Genomic DNA, 23,808 nt, shown 5'->3' with positions numbered 1-23,808 from the left:
ACACAACCAAAAAACAAAACAAACAAACACAACAGGAGGCAGAAACAGACAAGATGGTCAACCAGAAAGACACACACAGAGCCAGATCCTTTCATTCCCACAACAGAAAAACGCACACACAATCAGACATCAGATTCTGCTGTTCCTGCAGCAGGAAAACCGGAAGTAGGACAGAGGCAAAGCCATGCTGCAGGAACCACCTGCCTTGTCCTCATCCAGATATCCAGAGATGACAGAAAACTGGGTGCTCTATTACCCTTTACAATTCAGGGGCACTTCCATCTCCTCCAAAAGGGTCTGGAACATTTTCCAGGATCCCTGTGGCCCACGGTTGTCTATCGTGTCTGCTCTAACTCTTCTCTACCACACAGATTACAGATTTTGCCTTGAGGCCCAGAACAGAAACACCAAGACAGACACAGACAAACAGACACAGACAAGACACTTACCAGCTGGTCCTCCAACCTTCGTTTCTGGAGTCCTGGGACTCTTGGGGATTGTGGACAAGCCCCCAAAATGTTATGTACAAGTCTCACAGACCTCAAAGACCACCAAGGAGTTGAATCCTATGCAAATGCAGTAAGGTCTTTTTTTGTTATAAGCTCAAGCTTAGGACATACTCTCACCAATTCAGCAGTTGAGTGTAGAGCCCCGAGTTCAGGGGGAAAGTTTTTTTTTTTAATACATAATATATTTTCATTTAATTTATTTTTTTATTTATTACAATTTATTCATTTTGTATCTCAGCTGTACCCTTCTTCCTCAGTCCTCAATCCTTCCCAATCTTGCCCTCTTTCCCTCTTCTCCTCCCATGCCCAGATGGAAGGAGAGGAGGAGGTTGTTTTTTTTTTTTTTTTTTTTTATTTAGGATTGCAGCAGGGTAAATTGTCTTTTCTCTCTATTGCACCCTAGCAAACGATTAGAAAAGAATGAGATAAACAATTCAAAGCCACAGCTACTAACATTTTTGAAAGATGTCACCACAGGTGAAAAACTGGATGCTAGAAGCTCCGGACCTCTTTTCAATGCCCTCTTGCCTTAGGAGCCTGTAGCTCTTTAAAAAAAAAAATATGGGAAGCAAACTTACAGATGTCTGAAAAAAGTTATCCATGAACCAATCACAACAAGCAACACCAAATTAGTCTAAATGCTGAGAGAAAAAGATGTTGAATGGGGAAACCAAGAAACCCTAACAAATACCTGGCTAGCCCTCATCTTTCCTGGAGAAATTCATGTACAACAGCAATATTTGCTTTCACGGAAACTGAAATGTAAACTCAAAAATGTAAACCAAAAAAATGAAAAAATTAAAATTCATAAATTCACTTTAGAGTTATAAGATCCAATTTCATCCATGCTGAAATACTAATTTAATAAAATCCTATTCTTTCAGATTACCATTAAGAAGGGAACAAAGTTTGCCCCTTAACCATGACTCAGTGCCTGAAAGACAAACAGGGGTGATGGACAATCAAGGTTTTCATTACTTCATTCTGAAGAACTGAAAAGTATCTTCTGCCTTCATTTCATACTTGTAATGGATCAGTAGGTCTATATGTAATGTGGTAATAGCGCATAATACAGCTTCAACTATTTCTATCTTTTAAGGTGCTGCTCTGAAAGATAAAATCCCAGTCATCTCCCCAACTTCACTAATATTAAGTTCACTCTTTACCACCACTAAGTCTTTCTGAATATACAAGGCCAACAAAATTCCTTTTCAAAATAGTTTTATTGGCAGCCTGTCACAAAGCAAGCATACTCAATCTATACAGAACCAGGAATGGAGACAACACATGCTAAGCAGATAACAACTGAAATCCCATGCTGTGCCATATGAACTCCAATTTTAGAAATGGTAGGATTTCTGGAAGTGTCCAACAGAAACCTCTTTAGACTATGTGAAATATAGATGCTGTGGTTTTCCCTTCAACTGAGTGAATCTACATTCCATTATCATCTATTTTTGACCACATTGCCCAGTACATTCATTCAATCATGCTACAACACCTTACCAAACACTTTCTAACTCCTAGGCATTTCCTTAATTAGTGAGTGATGGGAAAGGACTCAGCCCACTGTGGGTTGTGCATCCCTGGTCTAGTGGTCTTGGGTTCTATAAGAGAACAGGCGGAGCAAGCTAATAAGCAACACCTCTCCTTGTCCTTTGTATCAGCTCCTGCCATGGCCTTACAACATAAGGTACAATCTAACACTTAAAAAATAGAACATCTCTGGGATGGGAGGTGGTTTTGTAGTTAAGAACACTTGATTCTCAGTTTTGTTCCCCAACAGCCATACCAGGAAGTATACAATCACCTATAGCACCAGTTCCAGGAGATCCAGTACTCTCTTATAGTCTCTGTGAGTAACTACACACATGGTGCACATAATATGACATGGGCACACTCATGAACAAATAAAAATGAATAAATAAATCTTTTTAAAAAGAAATCTTAACAAATGGCCCATATTAATATTATGTGATATTACAAAGCAGTGTCCTTACAGAATGATACATTTCTGTCTTTGCTATCCCAAAGGTTTTTATGTTTTTATTGCTAATCAAATGCTCTGCTCCTCAGTGTTTTACGTTATTTAAAGTTTGGGGACAATTTAATAATGGGCCTTACATACCTCAGACAAAGTTTAGTGCATGCAGACTTTGTCATTAACTCATTATCACCTCCATAGCAAAGAGTTCCAGGCAAAATGGAAGTTGATGATTGGAAAAGAGCTTGAGGAAAAACAGCATAAGTATATCCTAAACATGAAAACTTTTTAAAGGCAGTTTACATCTAAATCCTAAATCTGAACTTCAGATTCCTCAGTTTCTTGGAAATCTTTTGGTTTCTAATACTACTAATGACCATGCTACTGCCTTCTATAACCTCTCTCCATAGAAAGAATAAAATCCTTTAGTTTTAGAAAGAACAAACTAAATAAATGCTTCAAGAGTTTTTTCCACTTCAATGAACTCTCCCAAGCAGTCGTAAAAACACAGCACCCTCAACAAGGATGTCTAATAGTAGCAGCTCATATAATCCATACCCCAGTACTTACAACCTCCCACTCAAGTACCTATGGTGATTTTCACTTATTTCCCTCATTCTTTGGGGGTACCATAAAAGGCTGAACATTTATAGCTTTTCATAATACATTTTTGTCTTAAAATTAAAAATTTAGGCCAGAGACCTCTATAAGATCCGAAATAGATAAAGGAAGGATACGAATTATAGGCTGATTTTCTCAGACTCTTTACAGTCAGGAAATGTAGAAATTGCTCAAGTGAAAGCCAAGTTTAAGCATACCATGTAGTTGAAAAGTCACAAGTGAAATATTAATTACAGCTGAAATCTGACATATACTCTCCTATGTTCCTTGGGTACAATATATTTCTGTGATTAAAAATAAATTCCATTCCCTTGAATTGCAAATTCAATCTGTCAAACTGCATGACAACACCATAAAGCTGCTAAAACTCTGAAACCCAACCTTCTAAACATTCTGAACAACCCTTCTTCAAGGAAAAGTTGAAGGAAATCTAATGTATCCTTTACTGCCATCCACTCCTGAAAATTACAAAAGGGTTTCAAAATCATCCCCAATAAAACTGCTGAATGTGAACAGGACCACAAATTCTCAATCTAAATTTACATCTCAGTACTTACTGTAAATGGTACCCAAATATAAAAATTTCCCCTGTGCTCTTATAAACACCAGAGATTTAGAAGGTCTGTAAGATCCCTGTAAGCAGACATTGTCATAAGCCTTTGCATACTGTAGGTTGTATCTTTAAAAGATGTCAATGGAAAAGCATATGAAATGCTGTGATCTCCACCCACTGTCACTTAAGACTTGCGGCCCACGCACTGCACAGCCCTTGCCAGCATCCGGATCCACCCTTTCTTTCAAGCCTACTACATTAGACCATGGAAACTCAGGATGTGTGGCCAGAGGCCCCCGCTTTGAATCCAGCTGGCCTGCCATGTAGCATGGCCATGACCTTAGTCACACTTCCCCTGAAATCCGGTGAGTGGGCTCAAGTTGGAGCCAGACCTTCTCCTGTGAAGCTTGCCCTACTCCTGGAAATGCAAACCCCCTCTCCCTAAGTCATTTCAATCTCACTTCAACAACAGGGCTTCCTCCTCCCCAACCCTCAGGAACAACAGGTCTTTGAATATCCTTCACCCCATCATTATACCATTTCACCATCCTCTATTAAGAGAGGCATCTCCATCTTACTTTAGATTTTCAAAGAAGCTCATTCCCAGATCCTCACTAAATTATTTGAACTATAGTCACAATAACCACTTCTATAGGAAGTATAAGCATATTTAACACTCCAAATCCCAAATATCTACAAAATATGCACAACAAAGTTTGTCTCATGAAAGAGGTGCCCGTTAATTCAGCAGAGTGGGCCTGCTAGACTGGAGTCACAGAAACAGATCCTCGGTCCCTTTTCTAAGCTGAAATGAAAGATATACAAAATTCTTGACTTTGCCTAGGCCTGATTGTACATACCTATAATCCCAGCTACTTGGAAGGCTGAGGCAGAAAGATTCAAAGTCGAAAGCCTACCTGGGCTTACAGAATGAGTAGGATCCTATTTTAAAACAAAAAAAGTAAAATTAGGGCATTATACTTCAGTGGTTCAATCCTCAATGAGACATAACCACTGAAGAAAGGAAAGAGAGGAAAAAAAAAACTAAAAATGATTTTTCTTTTTAAAAGTCGGTCTTTCTGTCTCTCTCTGTCTTTCTCTCTCTCTCTGTGTGTGTGTGTGTGTGTGTGTGTATGTGTGTGTGTGTATGTGTGTGTGTGTGAGGGAGAGAGCGATTAGAATGGAGGAACAGCTTTTTGTTATCTACCACTGAACTACACTCCTCCTAGACCCTTTGTTTTTAATAAGCAGAAAAATGACATTTAAAAAAAATGAATAAACGTCTCCATTCCACTGTGGTTAACATTTTGTTTCATAGGTTGATAGAGATACCTAGGGCTGTTCAGTGGCGATGGTACCCACATCTTCCTCCGAATATTTTAATGTAGATTGTAGAAATGATTTTTCAAGCAAAGATGTAAAGCTTGGAGAAGCTACAGTCAAGGAACAGCTCATCACCCCACCCTCATCATTTAGCCTCACAACATTGTCAAATTCACAATCAGACATGGATGAAGTCAGTACACCTTGTCCTCTAGCTAAACCAGGGTTCACAATTATAAAACCTGGAGCAGTTACATGTGAATTATGTAGAGTCAATAGCAGCAGGCAGCTTAGGAAAGACTTGAAATACTAGCAGTGAGTCTCATCCAGTGTGTCCATGTCCAGGCTTACCATACTGTTGCAAGACACTAGCTGTTGGCAAAGGGAGAAGTAGATGTCCATAGCTCTGGCTTCAGCTATGAAAAAGAATGGCTGCTGCTTGTAGACAGAGACAGAGTTACCTCCATTACCCTCCTTCTGCCTGCTGTCTCAAGCTACCATCCCCAATTATCACAGTAGTTTAGATGGCAGCCAGCAGCAAAAGAAGCCTACAAACCTAAAACAAAACCTTCTTCACTGGGGAAGGGTTATGGGAAGAGAAGAAGGAGGGAGAGCAGAAGTGGGAGGGGATGAGAGAGGGGGCTACAGCTAAGATACAAAGTGGATAAATTGTAATTAATAAGAAATAATTAAATTTTTTTTTCTGCTGGTTTCATCAGAGCTCTGGTACCCAAAAGGTGGGGTAGAGTCCCATTGTTGTTTGATGTCAAGTCATTTGGCTACAGAAACTTAGGCACTGCTGTGCCCTACATGGCAGGAGACAGTAACTAAAGTCCAAGTTTTCCGGACAAATGACCAAAAAGAAGCACTATAGAACTGGAAGGATCTAAAAAAATCATAGACAAGGAGGAGCTTAGGAAACAAACATCTCCACTAATTGTTTATAAACTCCCAGGCTTACCTCTCAGATCTCATCAGAAATAACCTACCAAAGAATTTGTAGTAAAAGTGCTGAGATTCCAGATTGGCCATCTGGAATACACACACAAATGGCACTGGCAAGGGACAACACTTTGACCACAGCTTGCAGAAGGTAAAATGATGATTGCCAAACTAAAACAATAACACAATTCTCCATAGGATTTAAATAAGATATAGTCTCATAACATAATATAGAAAATATCCCAGATAAAAATCAGTATTACTCAACAAGAAGAGATGGCACGTGCTAATGCCAAAATGGTTAATCAAAACTGTGAAAAAAGATACAAAAAAGAACTGTTGGTTCCCTAATAAGGGGAACAGGGACTTTCGCTGGCATGAACTCAGTGACAGGCTCTCTTATCACCTCCCCACTGAGGGGTGCAGCCTTGCCAGGCTACAAAGGAAGACAATGGAACCACTCCTGGTGAGACCTGATAGGCTAGGGTCAAATAGAAGGGGAAGAAGATCTCACCTATCATTGGACTAAGGGAGGGACATAAAGGGAAAAGAAGGAGAGAGGGTGGATTGGAAGGAGATGAGGTAGGGGGACACAGCCAAGATACATATTGAATAAATGATAATAAAAAATAAATAACTGTTCGAAATTTGAAAACTTAACAAACAAAACTTGAAGAAAGATCCAAACATTAGCTCATTTTAACAGCAAAGAGATAAAAGATCTAAATCAAAGCAAAATAGAGTCTCAGATGTCAAGAGAATAGTAACAGAAGGTCTGCCATGTTGCATGGGAGAGAGATGGGGAGAAATGATATTGTGTTTTTCAGGCAGAAGAAAGCTGACAACATACTGGCTGAAAACACCTATTTCACAGGCTATGTAAACCCACAATTTCAAAAAAATAGAATAAACCTCATTCAGGGTAATCTCAAAATATGAATTAAATTCATCTAGAATAAGCCCAAAGAAAATTAAGTTGAAAACCAAATGAAGCAAACAATTGATAGTTTTCTACTTTACAACTCTATGTGAATAAGTCAATATTCTATTCTCAGTAGTACACAGAAATAGAAAAACACAAATTAATTGAAACTAAATGCTTATAAAACATTCTAAATTAAAGCAGAATATGCATTCTTTAAAAGGAAAACAGCATCTTCATACAGATGGACTGTGCTCGGAAGCCACCCTAAGTAAATTCAAAAGAATTAAACTAATACAAAGCATGTCTTCTATTCAAGATGAACTTACACTAGAAATCAAAAGCAGAAAGGCAAAAGGAAACTGTCCAATTACTTGGAAATTAAACATACTTCTAATTTATGGGTAAAAAACAGTTTTGAATTGAACAAAATAAAAATATAACATATTAAAATGTGATGGACCTAAAACTGTGCATATAGGGTAATGTATAGCATTGACTCTTTCTATCTGAAAAAAAGGAAGACCCCCTAATCAATGATCCTAGATTTTATTTGAGGAAACTAGAAAAAAAGCAAAAATATAGTTAAAGCTAGAAGGAAGGAAATAATCAAATAATGACTAAGATCTGAGAACAATGAAATGGGAAGCAGAAAAAATAGAGGGAAAAGTAATGAAAGCAAAAGCCCATTGTTTGACAATACACATACAATAGTTAAACAATATGATTAAAACACACACTCACAACTCACAGCCTATTAATACCAAAAGAGGGAATATCATTACAAATACTAAAAACTGAATATTATAAACAACTCTACACATATAGATTTGACTAAGACTACTTGATGTTTTTTTTTTTATGTTCATGAAAGGCATTGTTTTTCAGTGTTCTTTCTAAACCACCAGGGTTAGTTTAATGCAGCCCTTATAAAATAAGTCAGAATATTATCTCTCTCTTTTTAGAAGAGACTGCCTAAAATAGGTGTTCTTGTTTCTTTAAATGTTTTCACTAGTTAATCAAAACATCAAGATCTGAAGATCCCCTTTTTGAGAGCTTTTTAACCATGAATCCACTCATGGCTACAATTATTCATGTTAATCATTTTTAATGGTTAATTTTGATTACTAATCAACTTGGATGAATTGAGAAACATCCATGAAATTAAAACAAAGTGCAACATCTATACAGAGGCCCTTGTAATTGATCCAATGGTTTAACCTATTAATGGATTTAAAAAAATCTAAATAGAGTACTGGGAGGTGGTAGGATGGGACAAAGTTGGACTTGGTTGGAGGAAGTATAACATTGGTCTCATGGTCTGTGGGCAGTATAGTCTCCTGGTCCCTTCATTTTACTGGTCTCCTGATGAGCCAAAGTGCACCTTTCTTTCCTGAAGTTGTTTGTCAGATATTTAGTAATCACAGTGATAAAAAAACTAATTTTAACACTATATCAGATGGAACTACAAAAAACAGTCACAAGATCCACATGAATTAAAGAAGACACCACCTGCCCTGGTATCTTCTTAGTTATCACAGGAAAGTATCCAGTCTTTTAATAGCAACGAGGCAGTAGGGGTGGAGGAAACTGGAGAAGAGGACTGACATACACTACTGTGATTATTACCATAGCCATCCGAATCCCTACCAAATGTTAGGAACGATTTATAAAGTGAACAGGGATCTGTGTGGCTGGAGGTAGGAACAAGAGTAGGTTATGGTAGAAGAGGCACAGAGAAAAAAAAAAAAAACAAGCTAAAAAAGCCCAAGGAGGTCTCTCTGTACTTTCTCAAATCAGAAAAACTGCTCTTCTGAACTACCTTCTGGGATACTCCTGGAATTATTCCATCATCCATGCACCAGCTCTCCAGCCATTAATTTTGTCTATACATAACAAGGAATTTGTTGAATTCTTTATTCCTTTGAAGGGAATTCAGCTGCTATAGAAGAAGTTTGAAAAGCACTGCTCTCAGATGTCCCAGAGGAGCTGACTCGGGATTCTGGCATAGCTTCCTCAGGAAAGCAATGGGCCAACCATTCCCAATCCAAGGCAGGGACTTGTATAGAGTCAGCTGTGGTTTTGAAATAAAATCATGGTATCCAACTGATTGGCTACATTTTCAACTTAGTCTGTCCCAAACAGAGACTCATAAATTTGAAAGAAACCTCATAAATCTGCCTACCCATGTCCTTACTTCACAAATTGTGCAGAGCTGCTTGTTTGTCTAAAACATGTTTTCACCCTGGGCTTCACCTGGAGACAGGGATAGGCAGGATGTTTTTTGCCAAGTTCATTTCCTTTTGTTTGTGTGAGGATCACACAGACAGGTGGCTGAGGTAAGCAAGTTTGACTTCTGCATGAACCCCTTCATTGTATCAAGGTACATTTCTCTATAAAAAGTGATTATTGGAAGAAACCAGTGTGCATCAGTTCTACTGGCTGCCCTCTTGAACAGACCTCCTGTGTAGTGTGTTGGTTTATTAATTTTTCTTTCAATCCTCACTCCCCACTTAAAAACTGTTCAGCTCTGCTGACAGGCTCTGGCAGTTTGGCACCTGAACAGGGACTTGAGATACAGGGAAGCAGTGAAGGACACCAGGACACTGCGGGTGTTGGTGAGCTTGGACCATAAAGTAAATAGAAAACAGCACAAAATTTGAGTAAAATTTGAGAGTAAAAATGGGACAAGGCAGTAGCCTCATGTTTTTTTTTTTTTTGCATGGAATTTAATTAAAAATAGTCTGTATGTACAGCACAAGACTGAGAAAGCTAAACTTTCATGGTTAGAGAGGAAGAGGAAAGAAAGATGGGAGGCTTCGAGACAAAATGAGGTTAAACCATTGGCTCCTCCAAAAGAGTTATATATCTCTCCAGATGATAATAATTTCTTGTTAGAAGAAGACATTGAGGATGACTTAGATCCTGATGAGGTTACAGAGTTGGAGGTAAAAGCAGCTAAGTATTATTCTGAGAGATATCCTCTGATTCAGGCTAGGAGTGTTAAAAAACTTAAGCCTTGGCAAAAAGAATTTAAAAAGTTAGAATGTGGCTTGGAGGATATAAACAGAAAAATTGGAGAATTAACTACTAGGGAAAATGAGGCTCAATCCCCCACTCTAACTCCTTCATTGATTGCAGGCTTAGACCCTGTCCCTGGGATGGTTAGAGTTGCTCTACCTCAAAAGACAAGGGACCTTTTACTTTGTCCACTGTGTAGACAATTATATCCCCTTTACAAACTTCTTTACAACAAGCTAGGCAGAAAGGAGAAGATACAACTGAATTTCATGGTTTTCCAGTTCTTGAGCAACCTGATGGACAGGGTAATATGGTGAGAGTCCATGCTTGCAAACCTTTTAAACAATTATAAAACTAAAAAAAAATTGCATGTGCTCAATATGGTCCTACAGAACCTTTTATTCAAGCTCTGTTAGAGTCCTTGTCTGCTGAGGCCCCTGTCCAGGGACTGGAAACAATTAGCAAGGGCATGCTTATCAGGAGGAGATCATTTATTATGGAAGTCAGAATTTGCTGAGCAGTATCAAGCCACAGCTAAAATCACTCTAGCTAGGAAAGAACGAGAAAGAAAGAAAGAAAGAAAGAAAGAAAGAAAGAAAGAAAGAAAGAAAGAAAGAAAGGCAGCTTCTCAGTTTTTCCAGTAAGAAAACTAATGTTTGATTCTTCTACAAAGCTTCTATGGTCAAAAAAGCAGATTAAACAAATAACAAGGTGTTTTGTCTGTCTGTTTTGAATGTATACATTCACCATGTTCAATATGTCTTGGTTATAGATTATTGGTCATTGGGTATGTTTAAAATCTGTAACATAAATTTAACTTACTTAAAACCTAGGGTTGGAACCATTCTAAACAACAAACGGTGTACCAACAAGTGGCAGAATTTACAGTAATCTAACAAGAACTTACATAGAAAATAAAAGTATAGAGCAGTTTTTTAGTTCTGTCCTTAAAAACAAAGCAAAGGAAGTTCTTAAACTAGGAGTTCACAGATTCCTGAGCTGACAGACCCCTCCAGAGCAGCAATAACTTTAGGAAGAGATAAAAGAAAAAAGTGGCTCTTTAACAAGGAAGCTTCTAAAAGCCAGACTTTGCTAGCCAAGGAGAAAGACTTGAGAAGACTTTCTTGCTGATCTGAGGAGCAAACATTTATGGACCCAATAACTTCCCAGAGTGAGGAAGGGGTCAGGATCCAGTGAAGGAGGCAGAAAAAAATATCCCTCCCTGAAAGCAGGAGCCAGAGACAGAGAAGCCTCAAGCATCTGAACTGGTAAGGTCTGAACGGAAAGCTGGGTCTAAGAAAGTAAAGTCCTTAGGGAAATGTTTTGAGATTGAAAATGATAATTATCTCTACTGAAAATTGAGGAAGTCAAAATGACACAGTGCTTCTGGATACCATTTGAGTTTGTTTCTGCTTGCATACAAATAAAATTTTCACTGATTTTTTCAGTTTTGTATATCCTTTTTGGGAGAGACTTGGAGAAATAGATTGAGACTGGAATAAGGCACGGCCCTGACCCTGTATTAATATGGGGAAGAGGGTATGTTTGTGTTTTTCCCCAGGATGAAGAAGGAGACAGGTCGAAAGGCTGGTACCATTTGCAGGAGATGTTCCCCAGAAGGAAGATGTTCCTGCTGCTGAACATGGTGAAATCTGTCCTAATAGTGAAAGGAGAGTTGTATTGGGCATATGCTCCTGACCCACCTTTGTTTCATTCTACTCCCGAGAGAAACTTTTTAGATACAATGTGACTGGACTTAAATGGTCTGGTAATGAGGACAATTCTCAATAACATATATATATATATATATATATATATATCAAATTACTACACAGAAAACTAAGAAGGAAATGAGTTTTAGCTTTTAAGGAGAAATGTAGAGTGTAAATAAATTACCAAAACAAATGTTGCAAAGACTTTGCTGACCACCATCAAAACAGACAGTGATCACAACCAAGAAGTCACTATGAGAAATACAGGACACACGTGCCCTTCCTTTTAGTGATCAAGTAGAAAATCATTCTATCTAAAAGTTTATAACCCACTGAACACTTCTGCCCCATATATAAGCATAATCTGAGGGGAGAACCTTGAAGTGGTATAATAAGGAGCTAGTGTTAGTATTTAGGCAGCCTGCTTCTGGGTTGCCTAGCAACCTATGATGTCATCATGTGTCACCTGCCAGGTAGCCACACCTGCCAGGTGTGGCTAAGTTGCTCCTTAAAAGGACCAACCCAACACTTTGTCACTCTCTTGTCCTCTTGCCCTCTTATTGTCTCCCCTTTTTCTTTCAGGGTGCCACCTTCCTTTCCCCCTATCATGTTTTTCTCTTCTCTTCTCTTCTCTTCTCTTCTCTTCTCTTCTCTTCTCTTCTCTTCTCTTCTCTTCTCTCTCTCTCTCTCTCTCTCTCTCTCTCTCTCTCTCCATCTAATAAACCTCTTCCATATAAAATCTGTTTTGTGCATCATCATTTCATTGTTCCTAACAGTGGTGCATTGGATGATGGTCCCTCAGCTGCCTCAGCAAGCCACATACTGCCTGCTTGCATAATGGCTTTTGGAAATCAAAATGCTCCCATGCAGGCTTGTCCTCTGTGCCCAGCTATGGAGGCTCAACCAGCACAAGAGCCACAGACACTTCCAGCCTTCCAGCAATTTGGCCTGGCAGAGGACAAATGGTTCCTTGATTCAGCGACTTCCACCACTCTCACCCAGCCCAGGGTAACATTGCAGGTCTGTTTTAGCCTCACACTGGTTCCATGGACATATTGCCAAGTTCTGCCTTGGGAGACTTCAGATGCCTTCACATTTCTCTTCATATGCAGGAGACCAGGCCTTAAGCCTGAGTCCTGGAGTTGCTATTGTCAGGCCTAGACACAAAATGCCTTGTTGCTAGACTAAAGAAATAGGCCTCGGATGTAACCTTTTACCATCCCTTTGGCTAAAGAACAATAAATGTTCATAGCAGCCTCACCTATGTTTCATGGTAAATAACTAGATACAAAGGCCTAAGGAAAATGTTGTTTGAGGGTCTAAGAATGTGTTTTATGGTTGGTAAATGCATGTTATAAAGGTTGCAAGTCTAAGGTGATTTAAGATATCCTAAATAGATAAAATTGCTTAATATTTCCTCCTGTTGTTACGCTACTGTTAAATTGACTGTCCAGAGATTAGTCTTTATCAATAGAGCTCTGATTTATTAATCTAACTGTAATACAAAAACATTCCACTATACTACCCACTATCATGGCTCCAAGCTCAAGATTTTAAATCTCCTTTAAATTTCCATAATGTGTAATCATACTAAAGGTTAAGATTAAGTGAGCTTTTGTTCCTTCTACTTAATTAAAGGTTTCTGCATTTTCAGAGCTCACCTTAAAGAATGCTTATGCTGTTAACACAAATATGTATGTCTACTGCCTTTTCTACAATGTGTACTTCAGTGCAGGTTACAACTGTGATACTAACATGTCTAAAGTTTTATCTCCTTTATGAAACTTAAAAGTAAGTCTTGTAAGCTGTTGGAAATCCACCTCTCAGGTCAGTTGGGCTCCAGATAAGTTTTGTGCCTATTGCCTATCTCAGAGGGTGGGATTCCTCCCCTTTCCCTGGTTTTGGGATTTCCCTTTCCTGGCTACTTGATTGCTACATTCCTACATCTAACACCAGCTGATCAGTGAGTCTTCCCTTCCAGTTGGTATCAATTCCCGGCTACTGAGTGCTACTTTCATACACCCAATATCAGCCATTTGGTGTGTCTTCACTTCAGGCGAAGTGAAAAAAGCTTCCTACTGCTCTTGCCAACCTACATCCAAACCCTTCATCTAGGACGATCTTCTCTCTTGGGTAGGATTTTCCCTCTACTGGAATGGTTTCTCTCCCTCTCCCTCTTGCTTGTCTACAAAAATTCTAGCGGTAGGTAAATCATGTCTGTCATGAGCAACTGTGTCCTTGGTCTCTGGCCAAGCTGTTGGAACAGAATGTACTGATCTACTGTGTCAAACCTTGCTCTTGGGATGCCTTGACAGGTCACTGACTCCTACCAGCCCAATGAGAATAGTCCATTCATCCATTCCTCCAGATTCTCCTCTGGGATGTCTTCTGGAGAATTTCAGATTTCTATACCTAGTGCCTTCTTTAAGGGTCTTTAAGCTTAAACACTTCTGTAACCAAACTTGGCCTCAATTTCCTTGGATGACAGATTCAAAGAAAAACCTTTTTAGTTACTGCCAGTGATTGGGTAAATGGAGGTTCCCTAAATAAATGGAGGTTCCCATATTCAAGTCTCTTTGATGCAAACCTTCCATCTCTATTCGCTCTTCCAAAAGTTTTAAATGTACACGTAAAGGAATTTTCTCCATAATCTACTTAACTTTGTCTTCTGCCTGTAAATATGTTCCAGTATTCTGTCAGACCCAGGTGTTTCCTACATTCACGACAGCACCAAAGCAGCTACCACAGGTGTTTCAGTCTGACCTCACAGACTTTCATCAAGCTCCACCTGTACTTTCCCTCCCGGCCATGGAGGTTCTCACAGACCCTGGACAGCATCAAAAGAGCCTGTTATTCCTGGGCTTGGCCAGCACTTCAGTCTTTTGACCTCCCTATAGTGCCCTCGGGAAGTAGCCAGAAGAGAATCTATGCCCTTTATTCAATTATTAATATCAAAAGGCTGGAATGGTGTGCTTCAGGCCCAGGACAAGTAGCTCTAGGCTCTCCCAACATTCCTGAGTTCCTACCTACTGCCTTGCATAGCTGGCAACTCTCTACTGGCAACTGTCTACCCTGAACTTTCCAGGTCAGGGGTTTCACCTCCTCCTGTTGACCATGTGATATGGATATTTTGTTGCTATTATTGTTTCTCTCTGATAAGCTAGGGTCAGATGGAAGGGGAGGAGGACCCCATTATCAGTAGATTTGGAGAGGGGCATGGGAGGAAATGAGGGAGGATGGGTGGAATTGGGAGGAAATGATAGAGGCAGCTACAGCTGGGATACAAAGTGAATAAACTGTAATTAATATAAAAATAAAAATAAGAAATAAAAAGGAATAGTTTAAGGTTACCTTCAGCTACAGAGAAAATGAGGCCAACCTGAGCTACATGACACCCTGCCTTGAAACAAACAAACAAAAAGACAGACAAACACAAAAACCAAGAAGACCAGCTCTGTTACCCATAACTATTAACAGAAAAACAAAACATGATACACAACTCCCAATTAAACATAGAGCTTTCCAAAAGAAAAAATAATAATAATCAAGCCACCCACATCTTTCAGTCCGAGAAAGAAAAAAAAATGAAAAACAAATAAACAGTCAAACAAAAACTTATTAAACAAGTTAGCAGTTTAGTATTGCATTCAGACCAAGCTATCACCAGAGTTTAGGGATGGTTCATTAGAACTATTTGCTCATCCTTTCTCAAGCACTAATATTAATTCTTTTTTCTTTTCTTTTTTTCTTTTATTTTTTCTTATCAGTTACATTTTATTAACTCTGTATCCCAGCTGTATCCCGCTCCCTCATTCCCTCCCAATCCCACCCTCCCTCCCTCATCTCCACCCTCCCTCCCTCATCTCCACCCTGCCCCTTTCCAAGTCCACTGATGGGGGGCCTCCTCCCCATTCATCTGATCCTGTTTTATTAATTCTTAAGAGCTTATTTTAATTTAAAGCTGGGATTTTACTCACAGGTAGCCTAGCATCTATAATGCTCTTGGTCTAACCCTGAGCACAACAAAAGTAAGTATTTTTCTTTTCTGTGTTTTCACCTCTAAAAACACATTTGCTCCAGTTAACACTGCTGGGGTAAAATCATTTGTCATCACTACAGGCGGTAAGAGCCCTAAAGGAGCAACTACCACAGTGACTGAATGGAATCTCTTCCCTTGAAAATTATTCATCATAAAATGGGTTGGATTGCCATTAGATACTCAGAAATTGTCTAAGAAAACTCAAACATACCTGATAGTTCAGTTTTTTTTTTTCTGTGAAAAAAAAATGAATTGGGAAATTACAATGATTAATCTTGGTCCCAATTATTAATGCCTTCGTAGTGAAAAAAAAAAAAAGTTCTGCATTTTTTTTTCTCGATGCAGTTTATTCAGGAACCTTGAACAATCTTCTGACCCTGGGGAAAGCCAGCCCACAGCTTAAATAGCCTCTGGGTAGCCAACCCCAGCGTGCCATGTGGGCAATGCAGATAGGTCCACATACATGGACGCAAGCCAGATCCTCAGCCTTAGCCAAATATGGAGTTGTTTGTGACAGAGAGCACTCACCATCGGGAAGGTGGAAGGCGGAAACCAGCTCCATCTTTAAGGCAAGGTATTATGCAGCTCTCTACAGTTCCCCCTTTTTGTTTTAGATGCATCAGGCAAGAGTAGAGGTCTGATCTCTGATATTAGAAATAAATTGGGATTTTGTACCGATGTTCATTTAGGTGTCATCCACCCAAAGAGCATCAGACCCATCCGATACCTTTTTCTCAGAGGCGGGACCTGGGGCATCAACCCGCATGCAATCAGACATGTTCTTCTCTGGGTCGAAAGCGGCTGACCCTGAGTGGAGTGCTTAGCCTCGCATCCTGAGTGTAACATTTTAGCTCCCATGCTTGGGGAGACTGTCCTGCTTCAATGGCTGTAAAGGCCTGAATGATCGTGGCTGCATTACGCTGTTGTGAGACTCTAATCTTGCATATACACCACAGGCAAACCAAGGAGACCAACACCAGATTGATACCTTATGGCAAATCGCTCAACTTGGCTGTCAATGGAAGTATGCTGGACTTTGTGTCACTAGCATACAATACGAGAATTTTTCCCGTGCTGCAAATCTGTCTAAACAATTGTCTAGCTATATTTTAGGTAATTGGACTGGAGAATTCGATACTATGATGGAGCAGCTGAGAGTAGCCATTGTTACGGAAAATTCTACCAGAGTGGACGCAGGACTAGCCACAGGATTATCATCATGGATTGCTGCAGCCATGAAACATCTGAAGTTCTGCAATTTTAATCTCAGAAATTAGTAAAAAAAAAAAAAAAAAAAAAAAAAAGACAAATTTTTACATATGTTCACTGTTGCATCCCCAAGTTCTACAACAGGGTCAATAATTTTAATATATATAATCATATTATTAAGAATCAGCTTTGTCAATTGCAAGGACTCATACCAACAGTCTTAACTACTGGGGATGCTACAGAAGTAGGAACCATGGAACCTAGGAGTTAGCCATTCTGGCTAACTTCTTTATCTTACAAAGAAAACTAGATGCTTTGAGATAAATTAATTCATATTTATATGCAAATAAGAAAGGCATATCAACCAAAATATACATTTTTAGATGTTCTGTTTCTAATAGGAGTTGTGATGTTAGATGGTTAAGAAAAAATATGTCTCCTATTGCTTGCTAGCTAAGTAACCTTATGATATGCCTTCAATGTCTCGGGTATGTAAGTATGGCCTTATTTCTAAAACAAACCCAACTATCTCTTCCTCCCAGTGTCAAAGGAAAAATAAATGTAGTAAGTACTTTTCGAAGTCCACTACATAGGAAATATTAACCAAGCAGGGCACAGTGGTGCACATGTGTAATCACAGCACTAGGGGAGGCAGAGGCAGGCAGATCTCTGTGAGTTCTAGGCCATCCTAGTCTACAAAGTGTGTCCAGGACAGCCAAGGATAGACAGAGAAATCCTGTCTTGAAAGAGCCAATAAATAAATAAATAAATAAATAAAAATAAATAAACCAAACCAAACCAAAACAAAACATACAACCCAGTGAAATTGCATGCCAACATGTGTCTGGAATCCAAAAAGCCAATTGTCAAGTATGCTGTTTTCTGAAATGGAAGGTCTTCGCTCATTACTGCAAAAATTTTCTATTTGCCTGTGAATTTGCCACAAATGAATTTTCTAGCCAGGAGTATGTTTCACCTGTCAGGTACCTGGCAAATACCAGCAAAGGAGGTTCATCTCAGAATTGCAAGAAAGCAAGCTCTGCCACAGTAATGTAGCAATCAATCATCAAGTAAAGGAAAAGCAGATTGGAGATGGCTTCTTCAAACTGTGATTTGACAGAAAATTTGAATGCATCTATATCTGAGATTCCAAAAAGGAAATCTGAAAGTGGCTGGTTAATTTGCCACAATCCATAACACATGGATATAAAAATACTGTTTAAATCCTCCCATTAAAAAAAAATGTAACACATGTATATTTTCAATTTAAATTTAACATTTTTTTAGATCCCAACTGATATATAATCAAAAGGTTGATACTCACAAAGCTGAAAAGCTGAGCAGAACTGCATCTTTGAAAAGGTGTCAATTAAGTAGAATTATCATCTTGCCCTTTTCTCAGGCCGGGGAACTTCAAGGGTGTTGAAATCTTTCAGGACTCAGTTTCTTCATCTGTTTCTTCAAGAAGCACACAGGGATGGTTCTAGTTAGCTAGAAAACACTGCTACCTCCTGTAAGCCAGGTATTTTATTATCAAATATGGTTATCCTCAAATATACGGCTCCTGAGAAGGAATAGGTTTTTAAATTATACACAATAAGCCAATTTCAAAAAGAGCTTTTTCTAGATGATTTGTTCACCTTAAACAAGATAGTCCATTACAATAACCCATCCATCCTTTCAAAAGAATGTCTACTAACTGCATTTTTCATGTACAGCAAACCACCCATATTATTGCAAAATGTGTCTTAGAATGAGTCTAGTTATAGTCTGAAACTCTCTTGCTGAGTAATTGATTGTTAATGATCACTTAAAGTGAGAATAACATCAACGTGATTGATAGCATCACACTACAAATGATGGAAAAGGAACCCAGAGCTTATCAACAGCTTTGCTCAGCCCACAAAAAAGGAATGTAAAATGTAGATAAAAGGACTCTGAGAACTTACAGAATCATTTTGTACTGATGAAAATTTCATATGTTTATGGTATATGCAAATTATAACCAAGCCAACAAACCAACTAACATTCTGTTCTAGAACACTCTCAAGTAACAATGGAAGAAAGGTCATGAAAATCAAGTACAGCCAAACAAATCTATTTTTATAGTAGGGGTATTTTTGAATCACCAAGAAAAACAGAGTTATACTACCTAAAGAAAAAAATTATTTTTAATAGATCAGTCTCTGATTTAGAGAAAACATTAAGGTTTATTAAATACTATATGAATTCATTCCATAGGTCTTTAGTATAATATTAAATGCCTGGAGATTATCAACATAAGCAGAGTATTTAATATTTATTAAGTACTAAGAACTGCAAAGACCAGCAAACGAAGTACACAAAAACATCCAAAAGGTCCATCAAAACAAGCCATCTAGGGAGAGCTAACTCCACCTAACAGCTTTGTTCTACAATGCTCTTGCTTTGTGGTCATAAGGGTCCATTTTTCAAGGCTGGAAAAAATGACTATAGCTAAAGGTTAATAAAACATCTATATTAAGAGTCAGCAAGAGAAAATTAATTAGGAGGAATTACATTAATACACCAAACTTCAACTTTTAAATTTCTAGAGGAGAAACATAAAGTAATTTTATTAATCTAACTCCTGTCTTTGGACTTCACCACTGTCCATAAAATGTCAAAGTTACGCATTTTAAAAAGGTTGTCATAGAAAAATATGAAGCCATTTTTAAATTATAGATAACCACTATAAGAACCAATAAAATTTTCTGCTTACTGGAAGAAGAAAAATATATAAAGGGAGCCAAAATGTTATTGAAATACTTAATGTAAAATTCCAACTATCAAAATAAAATGGAAGTTTGTGAAAAATAGTCATTTCCCTGTGGACTTAACCTTTCAGACAATTAAAACTCTGAAAACCCATTGTAAACATAGAAAAAGCTATGAGAGATGTGTACAAACAGGATAAATATTTTTAGATAAAAAATTGTGCTTTATTCCTACACCTTTGAAGTTTTCTAAGTTTTGACTGTTTTCAAATTAACTTTAAACAGCCATGATCCCTAGAAAAATTTTTAATAAACAGCTCTTGAAGTGATGAACTGTTTCAGTTTTGGAGCCTAATGAGACATGAATAAAAACACTGTGAGATTCTGGATAGGATCCTGGAACAGAAAAAGCACCACAGGAACCCATGAGTCTAAATCAAATCTGGAAGTTAGAACTTTTGTACCTTGTTAATTTCCTGGTTGTAGTAAGTGTACATCATGGTTTACTAAGGAAGCTAGGAAAGCTCCACTATTTCATTAACTCTTTTGCAAATGTAAAATCAGTTCAAAATAAACAAACACTGAAATAGAATAAAATATTTCATGCTATATTAAGAACCTAAATCTGTGGAAGTGTAGGATAATCTATCTGTAATCCTAATATTCTAAAGGCAAAGACAGAAGACTGTTGCAGGTTCAAGGCCAACCTGGGCTACATAGGAAATTCCAGGCAAGGGCTAAGCATTGACACTCCCACAGAGGAAGACAATGCAGACCATCCTGATGAGATGTTATATGCTAGGGTCAGATAGTAGGGGAGGAGGACTCCCTTATCAGTGGACTAAGGGAGGGGAATAAGAAAGACAGAGGGAGGGAGGATGGGACTGAAAGGAGATGGGGGTGGGCTACAGCCAGGATACAAAGTGGATAGATTATAATAAATAATAAATATAAATAAATAAATTTAAAAATATTTCTTTCTACTGTATTGAAAAAAAAGAAAGGAAACATTGTCTCAAAACAAAACAAAGAAGGTAAATCTAAGACTGCACATGAGTGAAATGACTCCACGAGCTGGCACTCTATTTTCGAGATGGCACTCTATTTTCTTTAGTGACCAAAGACCTCATTCATCCCAATGGAAATGTATTTTGTTTTGTTTTTCTAGCTTATTCTTGGCACATTAAGTAGACACATTTCTGTATACAATAGAATCTATGATTTCACTGACTGTACAAAATAGGTTTCTGCTGTATTTCCTAGAAATGTCTTATTTCAGGCTAAGATAGGGTTTTTCAACCCAGCCACTCAACATATTAAGCCATTCCTTTGTGCTTCCATCCTTTGTACAATCTGAAGAACCTCATTCCTTGTAATGTGTATCGGCATGAGAACTTTCAGTCTTCATACAGACATAAAAACCCTAACCCATCCATACAGTAGCTCCATGTAAAGCAGCAAGCAGGCTCTTTCCACCTTGTTTACAGGTCTCTCAGGATGCAGGAAACCGCTCACCACTAAAAATAATCTCAATTACTCAAAATAATTTTTTTAATATTCAATTATTTCAGGGTATCTCAATCAAAATAAAAACATTAATGCTGCTCACCTACCTATTTCCAAAGACCTAAACCTGGATTAAATGGGAAAGTGTTCAATCTCTTAATTTTACAGAATAAGTTGTTACAGTATTTAAAATATGCTAGGGATTGAAGACATGAATCAGCTTTTCTAGAGGACCCAGTTCTTATTTCAAGCACTGAAATGTTAGCTCACAAACATCTGTAAGTCTAGTTTGAGAAGTTCCAAAATCCTTTTCTGTTCTCTGAGGGTACCAAGCATGTACCTGGTGCACAGATATACAAATTGCCAAGACACCTATATGTAAAATAATTTTTGAAAAAGGCACTGGAATTTGGGCATGGAGATACAACTCATAGCAATGAGGCAGGAAGATCACAATTGGTAGTCTTGTAAAAATTTCAGTACAAACAGAAATTGGATGTAGAGGAGGAAAGAATTACTACCAATTTTCCCAAAGAGAATCCTTTCTTGTGACCAACAATTTGGCTGCCTTTTATACAAAAGCAACCTTTGAACATCTCCCTTCTACTTATAGCCCTTCTAAGTTCATTATTGTTACTCATTATGAGTTCACCAGTATTAGTCAGCATAAGTTGGTTAGTCACCAGTTTTTTTAAACCATCAAACATTCCCTCCCTTTTCTGTTCTCCCCCCGCCCTTCTGGTATTTTGCAACATTTGACAGGATGAGTAACTATACCCAAGAAACGCTCCTGGGCCTTTCTTGTTTGTCTGTGGTCTAAACAGAAACCTAACCCCCTATTAATATAAAAAATGCAACTTTTCACAGTCACTTTGCTTCTCCATGAAAAGGGGAGAATGCCTTGAGTTTTGGAGAGTAGGCTTCAGGTTGAAGACTATATTCCACGTGTTTTGCTTGGCCTTTGTTTCTTGTAACGTTATTAGCAACAGCTTACATATTTAAATGATTTACTTTCTTCACGTAGGAAGTCGAGGAATACCACTTTTTCTAACAGGAAAAAAAAAGGAATGGAAAATGATCCAAGATATGTATGGATCTGTCCTGTTGTTAAATGTTTCTGTCAAGTAAGTTCCAACAAAATCAGCTCCAACTTAGCTTTTCATCTGTAGAGCCCTCCCCAAACCTGCCATCTACATAGCCAGCTTACTAGACTAAAAGAAAAAGACTCCCACTGTGGGTAATCCCAAGAAACCTTAAGGGAACCTCTTCTTTGGGGTACATACACTTCAAAGAGCATACTCCAATAGAAACAGAAATGTTAAAGGAAAACTTTCCTAACCATGGAGAATACCTACCAGCTTCCCTGTTCTTTGGAGTCCTTATCCTTCCTAACCCATCCTGCACCCATATCCTCTCTTCCTAAGGGAATTATAATGTTCCTTCCTAGAGACTCCATCCTTAAGGTTAGCCACTGTACTCACAGCAGCTAGCATTCAGATATACAAACTAAGTATCTGCAAAGCCAAATCTCCAACCCCACCTTCTCTTTAAGCATGGAGACTGGGAGCAGCTTCTTCACCTCATCACACCTGTGATGCCCTTTCCATCATTCAAGCTGCCTGGCACAGCAAAGGCGTGACAATTAAAACAAATGATGCAAAGAAAGTTTCTCCAGTGAAAACAATATAATTCCACATTTTCCTAACATTTATAATAATAATCTAATCTGCTATTGCAAGGAGGCCATTTAATTACATGTGGGTAAGGAAAATGCTATATTGAACCAAGGGAGGATTTTTGCATCTTATAAAATGCTGTGTGACAGGACAGTTTCTCCCTTCTTTTTACATGTCTTAGATTTAAAAAGATCTGCAAAAGGCAAAAGTAACAAGTCCTTTCACATGAACACTGGAAAAACATTCAATTAGTTGCTAGTCTCTTTTCTGAAGTAAGGGCCAAAATGAGGGTCAGTTGTAAGATAATGAAGAAGGACTGAAATTTCATGGTGAGATACACAATTATCAGTTAAAACAAGTATAATAAAATGGCAGTATTGTGGGTGGTGGGCATATTCATATTCATAACGTTCTTTTAGCTTTGGCAGAGATTTAAGGTAAAGAACAACCATACAATTTTTAAATATACATACACATAGCCAGACATGGCAGTGCACAGCTTTGATTCCAGCACTCAGGAAGCAGAGGCAAGTAGATCTCTGAGTTCAAGGCCAGGCTGGTTTACAGAGTGAGTGTCAGGACAGCCCAGGCTACACAATAAAAGCCTGTATTCAAAACCAAAAAAAAAAAAAAAAAAAAAAAAGGCACACACATAAAATACAACACAAAAAGACTTGGTGAATATCTCTTTAAACTAGGAAAGATGGCACCCACTTGTAATCTCAGCACTCAGGAGGCTGATACACAGAGATCAAGTCTGAGGCCAGTCGAGGTTATATTATAAGACCTTGAACCAAAAGAAAATAAATATCTCTTTAAAATATTTCTTCTGAGCTGGGCAGAGTGTCTCATGCCTGTAATTTCAGGACTTGGGAGCTCAGGCAGAATGATTACTGAGAGTTCACAGCCAGCCTAAATTACATAAGGAGACACTGAATTACATAAGGAGCCACTGTCTCAAAAATTTTTCTTCTGGAATACATAAATAAATAGACCCATGGCTTCCACCTATCTCCCTCACTTTGGAAAATGATTGGTCATAATCCTCACTTGACT

The 23,808-nt window shown here is 38.3% G+C and overlaps 1 long non-coding RNA gene across 3 annotated transcripts in view; it reads right to left on the bottom strand.

Moving 5' to 3' along the window:
* LOC110541143 (uncharacterized) overlaps positions 1-23,808 on the bottom strand; it is a 110,796-nt gene that overhangs the window by 45,586 nt on the left and 41,402 nt on the right. For 2 of the 3 annotated variants that reach the window (XR_009588357.1, XR_009588358.1), the window contains exon 3: positions 18,160-18,293. The exons of the other annotated variant lie outside the window; for it this stretch is intronic. This is a non-coding gene — a long non-coding RNA (uncharacterized LOC110541143). The remainder of the gene's footprint in view (positions 1-18,159; positions 18,294-23,808) is intronic. 3 annotated transcript variants of the gene reach the window in all.

This window comes from Meriones unguiculatus, chromosome X (genome assembly GCF_030254825.1).
Source record: "Meriones unguiculatus strain TT.TT164.6M chromosome X, Bangor_MerUng_6.1, whole genome shotgun sequence".
NCBI classification, from domain to species: Eukaryota; Metazoa; Chordata; class Mammalia; order Rodentia; family Muridae; genus Meriones; species Meriones unguiculatus.
Note: the sequence above shows the minus strand (reverse complement) of the source record. Positions and strands in the feature narration are given on the sequence as shown.